Genomic DNA, 15,489 nt, shown 5'->3' with positions numbered 1-15,489 from the left:
CTCGGACGAGCTAATAACTTTAGCTCGCGGGCTAAAGTTGCCTCGGAGTATCTCTTCAAAGGTAGCTCGGGGAACCCGGAGCTCGCGTTGTGGCGAGCTTCTCCTTTTGTGAGCTACAATGTAGCGGGCTGCTTTATGGGCCCATCACTTTGTCGCACTAGGCTACAATGCTGAGTTGTCGCTCGTGTTGAGTCAACGTCCATGTGTCACTATTTCATAGGTTGGGTCAAATCGTCCTCCATCACAAACCAATAAGAATATGAACCAATTTATTTTGGATTGGCCCAATCCAATAATTATAATAGACCATCCAAATCCGATTTGATAAGGTTTGGATCAGATTGGATCCAAACCAAAGCCGATCGTTTGACACCCCTACTTCATGGCCTTCACCTCTCTCTCTTTCTACATCGAGCGCCCTATTTATTCAGCGAGAGCGCTCACTCTCCCTCCCTCTCTTTCTCCCTCGATCGTCGTGTTTCTTCTCTGCCCCCCCCCCCCTATGTTTCTTCTGCATCGAAGCCTTCTATCGCTTCTAGTGGTGGCAATGCTGTTTTGTGCTCACTCTCTCCCTCTCTTTTTCCTTCAACCAATTTCTTTCAAAATGTGTCAATCCAATACCTACTATTAACCAATTGTTAAATGGCAATTGAAAAAGGCATAAATGCCTTTCGAGTGTTATCTAATTTTTTTTATAAACCATCCAAACGTTGATAAAAAATTAACAGTCCTAAATCCTTGCCTCTTTTATTCCTGATTAGTACCATGTACTTTGTGTCTAGTGTTACTTTGGTCCCCAAACTTTATAATGTGACAATTCAATACTCGAACTTTCAGAATGTGTCAATCCAGTACCTGTCATTAATCAGCTGTTAAGTGGTATTTGAAAAGCACAAATGCCCTTCAAGTGTCATCTAATTTTCTTTATCAATCATCCAAATACCCTTCTCCAGAAAGAAATCTGAACCATCTTGTGAGAATTTGTCTTCAATCTCCAATGGGCGCATGACCCTTTGGAGGTTAAAATCAGTTTTAATTGCTCTTGAAGGTGCTTGTTATTCGGTTTAGGGAATGTACTATGATATAGGAGTTGTAGAGTTTGGGCTATTATTACTCTGTTGATGGCCAGCAGGAGTTGTAGAGTTTGGGCTATTATTTGAATCCCCCTTTTGTCACTGAGAAGCTGGTCAAGAAATAGTTAAACGTGAACTACCAAATTAGGTGAGAACAAATAAACTAAAGGTAAAAGACTTAAGTCTCCCTTACACGTTTCTCTTAAGTACTGAAACCTCTTCTTTCTTTTCACATTTCAAAATGGACGAACTAAAAAAGTTTAATATACCCTTAGTTGACAAACAGAGCTTTAAGACTCTTTCAAGGCTAACCCCAACACACCTTCCTAACATATTTCCATGAGGGCGCTGATGCTGTCTTCTACGTTACCTGTGGACAAGGTGTCATGACCCTTCTGGACCTGCGGCATGGCATGACAACAGAGGGAGTCCTTCAAGAGGAGATCTAAAACAGATTCCGGTAGGGACTTCAGTCTACTTTATCAAGAACGACTATACCTTGAGGAGCTCTTTATCACAAAGCTTCTTCTAACCATGCATACTCCTGGCCATTTCGAGGCATTCTTCGGCCGCCCAGGAGGCGAAAATCAAAATCTTAAATCATTTTATAGAGCATTCAGCAGCTTGAAGAGGTTGCTTGGGCGACAAAACAAAACAAGGGTGTTAATGTGTCATCATCAAAAGCCTCCGAAGAACAACAATCAAAGCCCTGAGCCAAGTTAAAGAAAATACAGCGCAATAGATTGAAGTCAGAATGGATGGGTGACCATGAGAGGCCGAACCTTGTATATTTATAATAATAGTAATCATGATTACAATAGGAGTCTTAAGAGTTTTAGATAGAGTACAACATTAGATGATAATTAGGAATAATAAAGATGAGAGAAGATTAGGATCAGGAGAGAGGGAGAGAATCATATCAGATTCGAACTCTCTAACATGCCCTCTTAAGTGAAGTGTCTGGGAAGGACATGAAGCTTAAACTGAAGAGAAGCAAAGCGAGCTCCACTAAGGTGGCATTTGATTCCACTTTTTACACGTCCGAATTTGAAAAAGTTGCTTTTCAAACACCACCTTTGTTTGGTGTTCACTACAGGATTCTTAGGTGGCAATCCAAACCGCCGGCTTAGGTGTTAAATGACCGCCGCCTTAGGTGTTGTTTGTGGCTAAACCGGCGGTTCCATGACCGCCAGCTTAGATTTCTTTTTTTTTTCATTTTTATTTATACAATTATACCATGTTAATTCTGACATTTTGTGATATCTGAATTGTTTATTGATTTGGCATTTTCATACCTATTTAATACAGAAAAACCATTTGATAAAAATCAATTTAAAATGAAATCTATTAATTCAAAGATTATATATTAAAGTATCCCAAGACATTGTTCAAATACAATATCCAAATCGAATTATAACCAGTACAAGAACTTTAAAAAAAATAATCAAATTCTTTAATAATGCAGCACATCTTCCAATGCAAATCCACTTAACATATTGGTTGAATCTACAAATCAAAAGATATAAATATTAGAATTATATTCAAGTATTTTAACTATAAAGATAGGAATAGTAACTAAAATTTACATGGGCCGAATTCTAAGCAATTAATTGGAATATCAAAAGTAATTCAAAATATTCCGTAGCATCCATAAAGGCATACTAGCAATGAACAGAAAATGAAGCAGCTAGTTTAGAAGGTTCAAAAGTAAAAGAAAGAAAAACAAAGGGATTTTTGTCATAGCCTGTAGCTGAAAACATCCTTGTTCAGATCTAGGTATAAACCTCCTTTTTTTCTTAAGCATCTTTTGTTGCTTCAGAACTTCTTCAATGTCAAAGACAGATAACAAATGGTATCATGCAACTTATCAGCAGGTTCTCCACAGCCACATTATTTGTTTCAAAGCACAAGGATTTAAAGACATGATCAATGCAATAACAGATGAACGAAAACTAATCAAAGGTGGGAGCAAGAAGTTGCTCCAAATACCAATATAAAAGTAATGGAAGTCTTTAAGTCTGCAGCTTCCAGATTTATGAATTCCAGAATAAGATTGGTCGGCCACCATAACTAACCAAAAAAAAAAAAAAAAAACTAATGGCCACCATAAGAAACTATTTGGGATTACCTACATAGTCGCCTGAGATCCTCTCAATGCAGGAGACATCTTCAATCTGAGCTAGATTGAGCTCCATCTCAAGATCTCCTGACATGGTCTAAAAATTGCTCCCAATTATTAAAAGTTTTGATCTAATTTAGGTGGGTCCTACAATTTCTCATAAATTCAATACTAATGGAATATTTGACAAAAGAATGCTGATCAAAAAAAAAAATTGAAAAAGGATTAACATTCACTAGCAGCAAAAATACTGCTATTAGCACTAGAATTATAAGATCAATGTTTAAATAACTCATTAGATCAAGATCAAATAAGAGTAAAATTAACTATAATACTATTTTTATCATACAGGGGCAGACATACTACCAGGCGACCACATAGATAATCGAATGTGAATCAAGAACCTCCAAAGTTCTGATTTAAAACATAATGCAAGCATTGATCAATTGGAATCAGGAACCTCCAAAGTTCTGATTCCAGGACCACAAATCCCATGGTCTTGCAATTATCTCCCCTGCTTTATGGTACTAACAAGCTTTTTTCATGTATTATATAATAATACCCAGGTGGTAAGTTGCTTGGCCCACACCCAAACTCATGCAAGCATGATACTCTCTTTTGGGTTTGCATGATTCAAAAAACTAAAAGCAATAGGCTATAGAATACCACCAAATGGGTTGCATGGTTACAAAATGTCACTTTTTTTCTTATGGCCAACCAAATGGTTCATAATCAAATGATAGAAAGTACTATGAGCAATAATAGAAAGAGCAAATTTTTCACCTCCTCTCTCCTGTTGGATCCAATATGACCAAACTGAATGTGATCTGACCTTTTGCTACCTCCCCTAGTTAGTCCTATATGACCAAAACACTTAATTCACTTTTGAGTAAATGCAACCCAACTAGAGTTTACTGTAATCTACACTCCTAAGTCAACTCAAGAGTGAATAAATGAGCCAATAATTCTAATAAGGAAGATGGGACAAAAACTAGGGTAAATGGATATATTATATATCATATATGAGCTACAGGCAAACGCCAAAAAAGAAACCTAAACCGGCTCCCAACCCAAATAAAAGAACAAATCCTAAACTCCAAACACCAATCACAAGCACTCTGTATCAAACATATGATCCCTAAAAGTTGGTTTCAAATTGTAGATTAAGACATGCCAACAAACAAAGTAGTAGGCCACATCTAGCATTTCATTGACCACCATTTCTTACTATAATCCAGCAATTAGTCATCAATAGAAGGCCAAAACTATAAATTATGTCTTAATCCTGCTTGATTATGTATAGAACAGGATGAAAATATCTCTATCCATCTATAGTATAGAATGGTCAGACCCAAAATTCTAAAATATCTTTGAAAAATGAACACATATAAAAGTTCAATAATTAAACTAAACTACGTGAATGAGAAGAAAAAAGAACAATTCTCATATGAAGAAATTTTAGAATGGTAGGATTCTCAAATATCTTTAGGAAGAAATAAGTTAAATAAGCATGTGAATACAAAGAACTAGAAAGAAATATAGAAACAATGTATCTTGAGATGCTGTAATTAAGAACCCAATAACAAGAACGAAGCTCAAGGGAAAGGCCTCGATTACATCCTCAAAGGCTCAAAATTAGAAGATTACCTAAAGAAACCTCTTAATACCGTCTCATTTGAATTAGGACAAATTGAAATGTAAATTATCCTCATATAAATTCAAAAAAAAAGGAAAAGAAAAAATCTTAGATGAACCAGGATTACTTAAAAAAGTAAGCTATCCTCTTACAGTAATAGATTAAAAAATAAGTCAACCAAAATTTATCTAGAAAAGAAAAGAACTACAATCATATCTTAAGAAAGGATTTGAGTTGGAAAATCGTTTCTTCCCACTTAATTTTCTCCTCATTCTATAAAGTAGAAGAATTTACAACTCTTTCCCTTTACAAGAAGGGTTTAACATAATTGCAGAGTTTCTTCCAAAGAAGTCAGGTCTACGACACTACTAAAGAAAGCTTAAGAGGAAACAATAACAACATATCTCTTACATCTTAATATTTTTGTTGATGATTTCACAAGGGTAAACATGGGAATGAAGATCCCACCACCACCAACACCCCCACACTCCCAAAAGCTACTCCAAAGAAGTCAATAATTGTATCCAAGAAACCCTGCTAAACAAATTTCATATCCTGTAAATACATATCAAAATCAGATCGTTAACACGCAGTTGGAGCAAAACGAAAAAAAAAAAAATGTTTACATACGTCTGGGTGAACATACCTCTTGTGCTTGCTCTTAAGAATCGTTGACGATGAAGGCAGTGATGATATTTTGAGAGAGAGAGAGAATGAGAGTGAGTGAGTGTGTGTGTGTGAGAGAGAGAGAGAGATCTTACTTTCACCACTGCAACTGGTTTTCTGCTATGGAGAGAACCCTTTTTCGTTAGAATTTTGTCGAAAGTGGGAATTAGAAGAACGAGGGAGTTTTGGCTTTTGGACCTCTCAGCGTTAAGTTATTTAGACCGGTTCAATTTAAAAAGCGTTGTTTCAGTTCTAAAGACCGCGTGGGAATTAGCAGCACGCGGGAGTTTTGGCTTTTGGATCTCTCAGCATCGGGTTATTTAGACCGGTTCAGTTTAAAAAGTGACGTTTCAGTTCTAAAGACCGCCGCCCAATTTTTATTCTTCTTTATTTTAATTTTCTAGGCGGCGGTCCTTGAAAGAACGCCACCTCAGATCTTTCTATAGCAGCAACCTTAAAGACCGCCAGCTTGAAACCGCCGGATCAGGTCGTTTTTCTTGTAGTGGTTTGCATCTTAAATAGGGTTTGAAAAACTTTTTCAAATCTAAAATTTTTAGACTCAGGCCCGCCACTTAACATGCTCAGATGTGTTTCAAACATGGCCTAAAGTCAAAAATACCTCTCCCCATTCAACATCTCTCTCTCATCTTCATACAACTCTCTCTCTCTCCCCATCCTATCTGAAGGGATGGGATATCCATCTCATGGACGTCCAAATCTTGCGGAAAAGATAGGGTGAATTTCAAAAATTTCTCCCATCTTTGCAAGGAATCGAATTCCCTATTTCAGAAAACATATTTTCAATGATCAATCTTGAATCAAAAACCAAATCAGATCTAAACCAAAAGAAGTAGAAGGAGAATATACCTGATACAGAGAATCAATATCTCCCAATGGAGGTGTTCACGCCCAAGGAAGGATCCAAAATCTGCTCCCACTGAAGATGGCGCAGTGCAGGATGGAGCAGAATCAGCAATGTTCTTCCAAAAGAATTTGACCCTTCGCAAGAATCAACTGGATGGCTTGTGAGTACAGCTCCAACCAATCTTTTCCCCAAAAGATTGGAATCAAGATCAGATCTTGATTTCTCCCAAGAACTGGAGATCGAACTAAAGGCAATGGCGACAGGAGAGAATTCGCAGGGTGCAGAAATCTCTCTTTCTGTGATTTTTCTTAGCTTTGAAGAGAATCAGATCTGTGTCTTTCTTAGGCTGCCGCCCCCTTCTTTTGTTAACCTAAAAGATCAGCTCCTAATCCAATTAGGAGCTGCTTATCCAAATCATATTTGGATAAGATCTCTCTTTAGGTGATAGGGATAAACCCTTATCTTATCTGCAGATTAGATTAGCTTTTTCCTAATCCCATTAGGAGGTTTCTAAATCTGAACCACATTCAGATCTGGACTCTCTGAGTGGATAGGATTAAGACCCTATCCTGTCTGCTAATCTATCTCAGAATTCGCCCCATATAATTGACTGATCAAATCAGCCCAATTCGAAATGGGCTTAAGGCCCATTTAAGGTTATGTACTCAATTAGCCTTCCAAACTGCTGCTCAGTTGGGCTTCCTTGTATGGCGTGGGACCCAAACATTGATCTACACATCAGCCACATGGGTTCGGCCCAGCCTTTGTTACAAGGCCTGGCCGAATACACTGTTATGGACAGTGCACCCCCTGAATCCCATCTTATGGGCTCTATGGGCCCAACACTTACCCTAAGTGGTCCCTGGGCCAAGCCACCCTGTAACACCCAGGGACTGTGGGCAGATGCAAGATTAGCCCATCAGGTATTATCCTCAATGATCTTACACTTAACCTCTCAGCCCATAATGATCATACACTGCCCGACAAGAGAGGACCTCTCCCTCGGCTGCAAGGAACAGTGTTGCACTCTCTACTTATATGGATCTCGGGAATTAAAACCTTTTGCAAACATTTTAGAAACCATAATATATACTTTTATATCTCATATAAAATATACTTTGCAAAAACAAATCTCAACGGTTGAAATCGGCTGCCGGCAGTCTTGGTTTCCATTAGAGAGAGTGCACCCCCGATCATTACCTTTGTCCGACAAAGGAGCTGATCCTTTCACTATGATCACCCACTCAGATGAATTCTCGGATTGTCCCAACATACCTAGGTTTTGTCCCTTGCTAAGGATCTCACTGATTGGTACATCAAAGACAGCCCAATCCGACATCTAGTGTAGTATCATAATCGAGTCTAGGGGTTAGGTGTAACTTTCCAGTTTTGCCCATCTATCTCCAAGGTCCAGGGCAATACTGGAAATTTGGTCCGGTTCAAAGGTTCTATTAATCCTACACTGTATGTGCCTAGGGTCTCACCCTGGCAGCTGAGACAGGCCACCCCAACCGACTTGGTGGCACTACAGTGTTAGCCTTGTCAGGATAGGTCTCCCTAGACCGATCCACTGGCTGTGAACATTCTAAACTAACACGAGTCTCATTAAGTGTCCAGTTTAAGGGTATTACACAGAAACATACCAAGGGAACATGAATCAAATATGTACTTTTATTCATTTACAATAATTCATAAAGTACATCATTCTTGATTGAAGCTAAGGGCATACAAAATTGTCTAACACTATCTTCTTGCCATCGCCGTTGCAACTTGCAGCAGCGTCTCTCTCTCTCTCTCTCTCTCTCTCTCCTGTCTTCTCGCCACCGTCGCAACAACTTATAGCGGTGGTTCTCTCTCTCCCCTATCTTCCCTCCACTGCCACTACTGCTGCAATTTGCAACAGCAATAGTTCAGTGAACAATAATAATAATAATAATTAATATTATTAATTAATAATTAATTTTATTAATTATTAATTATTTTAATATTTTTTATTAATTTTACTTGTATTATTTATTAATTATTAATTATTTTTATTAACTAGTAATTTTTAATTATTTCATTATTTTTTAAAAAATTATTTTAATTTTTATTTGTGTAAATTATTAATTATTTTAATATTTTTATAGTCATTAATTATTTTTTAAATTTTAACCATTTCATTTATTAATTTGTGATTATTAATTATTAATTTTTTTATTTTTTATTTGTATTGTTTCAATATTATTTTTAGGTTGAAAATTATTTTTTATGAGATAATGCAAATTGAACTCAATATTTCCAAATAGTATGTTCTAGGGATAAAATAGTAAAATCAATAAATTTCAGATGGTAAAGGATTGACCCATTAGTAAAATCAGTAAATTTCAAATGGCAAAGGGTTGATCCAACACAAACAAACTTATGGATTCAGAGCCTCTAAAAGTAGAAAAGCACATATGCTTCTTTTCAAATTTCAGACACAAAAAATATCTTTTTAACTTTTCATATCTGAAATTTCAGATTTATCAAATGCCACCTAAGTGGTTTGGTGAGAAGATCTGCCACTTGATCATAAGAGGAAGTGAACTGAATAGAGAAGGAGCGCTTGAGAACAAGGTCTCGAAGGAAGTGAAAGTCAACCTCAATATGTCTCGTACAAGCACGGAACACGAGGTTCGTGGCAAGATATGTGACTCTGATATTGTCGCACCAAATGACAAGTACGTGTGTAGTAAATTGTTTTAAATCATGTAACAAGGAACACACCCAAAGCATAGTTGTCAAGGCAACGCCTAGGTGACAAGGCGCCCTTGGAAGCTTACCACCAAGGGTAAGCTAATTTCTTTTTATTATTTTCTTATTTGTTAGGGTTTAATCAACATAAACATTGCTAACTACTGTATTGAACCCTCAATGACTTCAAAATCTGAACCAATAAGGGAATAACTTAAAATTTTATCTAATCAACACATTTATTCTTCCACCTTTTCTTTTCTTCTTTTCCTATCACAGAAATAGGGGTTCAGCCCCTATATTTTTTAAATTTCTTTCCTTTCTTCTTTTTCTTCTCATAAATATGTTGATTTTCTAGACTTAAACATGAAGTTTATAATTCTTTTATTAAAATTATGGATAGTTATTAAAGAAAGTTGGTTATGAAACCTAGGGGACTACCCTAAGATATGTGATTTTTACTTAAAAAAATTCATGGCCTAGGCGATGCTTAGCCTTGCCTTGGCATCTTGAAAACTATGACCCAACGAAGCTCGGTGACAACATTTGCACAAGCCCGGAATTCAGACTCCGTACTAGATCAGGCAATGGTGGGTTGCTTTTTAGAACTCCAAGCAACAACATTGCAACCCAAATAAATGAGATAGCCTCCAATAGCTTGTTTATCATTGGGATAGCTAGCCCAATCAGCATTGGAAAAGGCTCGAAGAGTGAGCAAAGCCGGTGTGGAGTAAAAATACAAACCATGATCAACAATTTGTTTAAGATACCGTAGGATCCTCTTAACAGCAGCACAAGGTTTAATGGTCGGAGAATGAAGAAACTGACAAGCCTTGTTGACAGAAAAGGGGATATCGAACCTCGTAATGGTGACATATTGAAGAGTGCCAACGATGTTCCGATACTCAAATGGATCAGAAAGAGAGTCGCCACTAAACTTAAAAAGCTTAATATTAGCTTCCATGGAAGAAGTGAGAGGTTTAACTTCGGCCAAGTTGGTGTGGTTAAAGAGATGCAGAATGTATCGTTGTTGAGTAAGAACAATACCATGAGGTTGTGGCATGATCTCAATGCCAAGAAAATAGCGACCAGAGCCAAGATCCTTTAAGGAGAATGTACGACCAAGCGTAGCGACTATATCATCAAGAGAAGACGAAGAAGAGCTAGTGAGAAGGATGTCATCCACATAGACCAGCATATAGAGAATAACAAAACCCTTGTGATAAATGATCAAGGAAGGATCAGCTGCTGACATATGAAAACCAAGTTGAGAGAGATGAGTTCCGAGGCGAGAGTACCATGCATGTGGAGCCTACCGAAGACCCTATAGAGCTTTGTTAAGTTTACAAACATGAGAAGGAGAAATTGGATCCTCAAAGCCCTTAGGTTGGCAAGCGATCTCTTCCGAGACATAACCATTAAGAAAAGCGTTATCAAAGTCCAACTATTGAAGAGGCCAACCAAGGGTAGTGGTGAGAGCAAGAATGGTGTGGATGGTGAGCAATTTCACTATTAGATTGAAAAGTGTCTATGAAATGAACCCCTGGAAGGCTGGAACGTAGTTGAAACCTTGAGCAATGAGGCGGGCTTTGCAACAATCAACAAAACCATCAGCCCACCATTTCACCTTCTAAACCCACTTAGTGCAGATGACATGCATGTGTGATTGGTACAGAACGAGGGTCCATGTGTTGTTAGCTACAAGAGTGTTGAACTCATGAGACATAGCTTCGTGCCAACAAGGATCTTTTTAGGCTTTAGAGAAACACAATGGTTCAGTAATGGCATCTGGCAATGTAGCTAATAATGCTTTCGGAATGGGGTACCGAGTCACATTGTTGGAGCGAGGTGGTAGAGTATCGGTCTGAGATCGAGTGAGCATAGTATGTTGACGAGGAGCAGGCATCGGAACGGGTTGCATGGCATCAAACAAGTCCTATAATAAATGAGTACCTCGTGGTGGAGGAGAAGTTGTACTGTCATAGAGGTAGATGTAGCCGATGAGGAGAGGAATAAAGAGCAAATGATGGGGTGGCAGTGGATCCAACGGATCGGTCGAATGAGATGCTGATAAGGATATATTCAGTGACACATTAATAGTAGCACTAGTGCAGCTAGTGGAAGTAGCCAAAGTTGAAGAAGCAATGTCGGGGAAATAACTCTCAACGAACATAACATGATAGGCAATATATAATCGACTAGAAGGAGGATGCAAACATTTGTATCATTTCTAAAAGTCACTATAGCCAACGAATGTGCACTGAAGAGATTGATAAGATACTTTGTTGCGATTGTATCACTTGAGAAGTGGGTAGTAGGCACAACCAAAAGTACGAAGCAGATTAAAATTGAGTGTCTTACCAAAGAGCATGGCAAAAGGAGATGTGCCTTGTAGCAGGGGTGTAAGAAGCTGGTTGATTAGATAGACTACAATGGAGGCGACATCATCCTAGAAGGAATATGGGAGAGTTGAGGAAGCCAGTAGAGACAGGGAAGACTTGATGATGTGGTGGTGTTTGCGTTCGGCAACACCGTTCTATTTATGAGTGTGAGGGCAAGCAAGTCGATGTGTGATGCCATGAGCAACAAGAAAGGGTGATACACGTCAGTACTCTCCTCCCCAATTAGATTGGAGGAATTTAATTTTTTTTTTCTCAAATAAAACTTCTACATGACTCGTGACCTTAAGAAAAATATCAAATACATCAAATTTGTTTTGCATCAAGAACAACCATGTGAATTTATTATAATCATCAATAAGAATTACATAGTATCTATAACCATTATTTGACTGAACTTGAGCAGGACCCCAAACATCTGAGTAAACTAACTCTAGAATGCTAGATTAACTATTGGAAGAAGAAAGGTGCAATCTATGACTTTTACCTAACTGACACGCCTCACAAACAAAGGTAACACTGCTACAAGAGAACGGTATCCCAAATTTGGATATCACTTGCCTCACCACTCGAAGAGTAAGATGACCCAACCATTGATGCTAACCATGTATTGTAGTGCGTTCACCGAAAAAAGGACCTGGAGAAGTGTTCTTGATGCTAAGACTACTTGGGAAGTAGTAAAGCCCGTCTCTATTGGGTCCTCATAATAGCTGCAAACTTGACATTTAAGAATCATCAGCTTGTAGATTATTATAATTAAGACCATACCATCATTGACATTTAAGAACTCCATGTCTAGGAGCATTGCAAACTTGACAGACAATGGTAGAATGACCACAACCCCTGCCACCATTATTGTTTAAACAACCATTGGAGCCACCACCATGACCATGGCCCTGGCCTTGGTTATTTGAAAAAATTCGGTTCTACTCCTGGGGTGACTGATTTTTTCCTTTGAAAGAGGTGTGGTTGGACACTGATGATTTATCTAGAGTTTGGGTATGATGCTGATCCAGCTATGCTTCATGACTAAGTAAAATACCCAAGACATCATCGATTCCTAGTTGATCCATATCAGATCGGTTGGATACAATGGTAACCACCGATTCATATTTTGGACCTAGTCCAGCTAGAACATAAAATATAAGATCTGTAGAGTTAACATAGTAGGCAACAACAGATAGATTATCAGAAAGACATTTGGCTCGATTAATATATTCAGTTATAGAAAGAGTTCCCTTCTTAAGACTTTACAACTATCTACGCATATGAAGTATACAAGAATGAGAGTGTGAAAAAAATGATTTCACAAGTGCAGCCCATACCTCATGAGATGACTAAAGTCCTACCACTTGAGAGAAAATCCCTTCAGTGAGCATGGAAATAATCCAACTAAGGACAAGTTGATCTTGTTGAAACCACTTGGCAAAGGCAGGGTTCGGCAGTTTGTTGTTAGGATCATTTGTGTCAATAACTTTCCTTGGAAGAGCTTCGGTAGTGCCATCAACAATACCCATGACCTTGTGGGTATAGAAAACCGGAAGCAATTGCACTTTCCATAATAGATAGCTCTCTCCCGTTAGCTTGATAGGGAGGTAATGCGATGTAGTCAAGATTGAAGAAGAAATCGAACCACTAGGCAAGGAAGTGATAGACTGAGAGCATTGTACTGAGTTTTGAACTGAAGCTATGTCACCATTGGAAGCCATGGCATTTTGGCTTTGATACCAAATTAAAGAAACTAGAGCGCAATAGATTGAAGTCAGAATGGATGAGTGACCATGAGAGGCCGAACCCTGTATATTTATAATAATAGTAATCATGATTACAAAAGGAGTCTTAAGAGTTTTAGGATCAAGAGAGAGGGAAAGAAGCATATCATATTCAAGCTCTCTAACAAGACAACATGCTTCATTCAAAGGTGGACAGAATTGGCACTTCAAAAAAAAAAAAAAAAACTCAAAGGGTTCCTTTAATGATATGTGGAAAACAAAAAGATAAGATTATGGTTTGTCAATTTGTTAAGAGAAAAATATCTCTTTAGTCAAGGTGACATTCATGATCTTCTCACTAGCTTCACTTGTATTCATGATCCCCTCACTACGATGGGTCAAAAACATAGGAATGCTACTTGAATGGCTTCATAAATGAAACCATCGATATGGTCGCATGTCCCAAACTCCAGTATATCTTGAACATCCTTTGCATATTTTTCTCCTGTTGGAAAATAATAAAAAAGGCAGAATGGAACTTATCGGTAATCGCTTTCCAAACCGAGAACTTGTAGAACTATAGATCTAAGAAATTGTAGAGAGGAGGGTTGAGTCGTATCACTTGCTCACTCTCCTTAAAACTGCATTTGCCCCCTACAGTGCAACCGGGTGATTACAAATTAGTTGCCAAGATAAAACAGCCCATTGGCCACTAGTAGGTGTGCACTCACTTACTAGGCCTCTGCAAACCACAAAGGATATGCTCAAAAAATCAACACTCGACAGAGAGAGAAAGCTGTGTTGTGTGCACTAATTTGTGTGCACTTTTAGAGAGATGTCTCTTCAAAACAATGCACCTATTTGAAAAGGCACAAAACAGAAAAGGAAAACGTTTAAAGATAACTTTTTTGAAATTCAAAAGTCAAACTGTTTAAATCGGTCAAAACTAGAACGATTCGGTGTAGCGTGCGTATACATGTACATGTGCATGCACAATCCCGTCCCGTCCCAACTCGGCTCAACGCACGTGTGAACATCTATAGTGCTTTCCTCCTATGGGTCCCTACCCATAGAGAGAGCAAGTCTATAGATATACTCAAACTCAACACCCTTCCCAAGCAATGTGGGACAAGGAGTCTTTCCATGCATTCAAAGGAGGGAAGAGGAAAAGACAAAAAGAGTACAAGGGAGGGAGGAGAAGTTCTTGAAATTTTGAATCTCCCTTCAACAGTCCCCCACAAGATTCAAAATCACAAGATTATCGAGAAATCTAAGCATCACGGTGAGAAAAGTATTCATGGTGATGTCTTTTGGACTTTAATCAACACTTAGGTATGACATACAATGTTACAAAGTACGAGTGAAGTCAGACTCCAACCTTTCCTCTTTGTCGTAACTAACTTACCAACCAACTCAACTCACTAGTTCTTTAGTGGTTCTTTTGTTTTTAGATCATTTCAGCCTTATTCCCCTCTTGGAATCATGAGTGTTTTAGAGAGTCAGCCCTTAAATCTCTCTTAGAAGTGGCTACACTTCACACTCACCTAGGTCATTTATTTAGTGTGCATTGCATACTCTATTCTTAAGTGATTAAGAGCCTTACACTCAACCTCCTCAAATTATAATAGGAACTATCTTACTTCAGCATCTGAAATGGGACACAAAATGATAGTGCTTTCCCAAGTCATCTAGCAACTTGTTTTTATCCATTCAACCTAATTCTAGGTATCTCCTTTCACATAGGTTGGGTGTCCATCACTAATGACTTATGTAATGGGCCTCATTCCTACCAATGCCTCATAAACCACTTTAGAAGTCTGTGGTTTGGTTAACGAATCTGCAAGGTTCTTTTCAAACCTCACAAAATCTAGAGCGATTGTACCTTCGTTCAAGTATTGGCTTACTAGGTTATGCCTTAGGCGGGTATACTTTCTTTTACTATTGTAAGTTTTGTTCTTGGCTCTAACTATTGTTGCTTAGCTATCACAATGGAAAGATATAAATGGAACCGGCCATGGCCCAAGTGGTATATCTGCTAATAAGTTCCTTAGCCACTCTTTCTCTGACCTTGCCAAATCTAATACAATGAATTCAGCCTCCATTGTTGAGCTTGTATTATAGGACTGCTTTACCGATTTCCACGATACTGCTCCACCACCTAGGGTAAAAACATATCTACTAGTGGAAGTACTATCCTTTGAATCTGAAATCCAATTCGAATCAGTAAAGCCCTATAAAACAAGAGTAAAACCTGAATAGTGTAAACCAAAATTTATAGTTCCTTTTAAATATTTTAATAACCTT

At 38.1% G+C, this 15,489-nt stretch overlaps 1 long non-coding RNA gene across 2 annotated transcripts; it reads right to left on the bottom strand.

Annotated features, from left to right (window-relative positions):
• Nucleotides 1–1,805: 1,805 nt before the first annotated feature.
• LOC104594236 (uncharacterized) lies at nucleotides 1,806–5,956 on the bottom strand. Of its 2 annotated transcripts, XR_016081289.1 has the most exons (4): nucleotides 5,475–5,956; nucleotides 5,240–5,383; nucleotides 3,202–3,289; nucleotides 1,806–2,579 (listed from the first exon to the last, which is right to left on the bottom strand). It is a non-coding gene; the product is annotated as an uncharacterized LOC104594236 (long non-coding RNA). The 2 variants fall into 2 exon arrangements; XR_734703.2 differs by lacking the exon at nucleotides 3,202–3,289 and having other exon boundaries at nucleotides 1,812–2,579; nucleotides 5,475–5,943.
• Nucleotides 5,957–15,489: the final 9,533 nt, after the last annotated feature.

This window comes from Nelumbo nucifera, chromosome 1 (assembly GCF_055504915.1).
Source record: "Nelumbo nucifera cultivar China Antique chromosome 1, China Antique-T2T, whole genome shotgun sequence".
In the NCBI taxonomy this organism is placed as follows: domain Eukaryota; kingdom Viridiplantae; phylum Streptophyta; class Magnoliopsida; order Proteales; family Nelumbonaceae; genus Nelumbo; species Nelumbo nucifera.
This window is presented reverse-complemented; position numbering and strand designations above follow the sequence as displayed.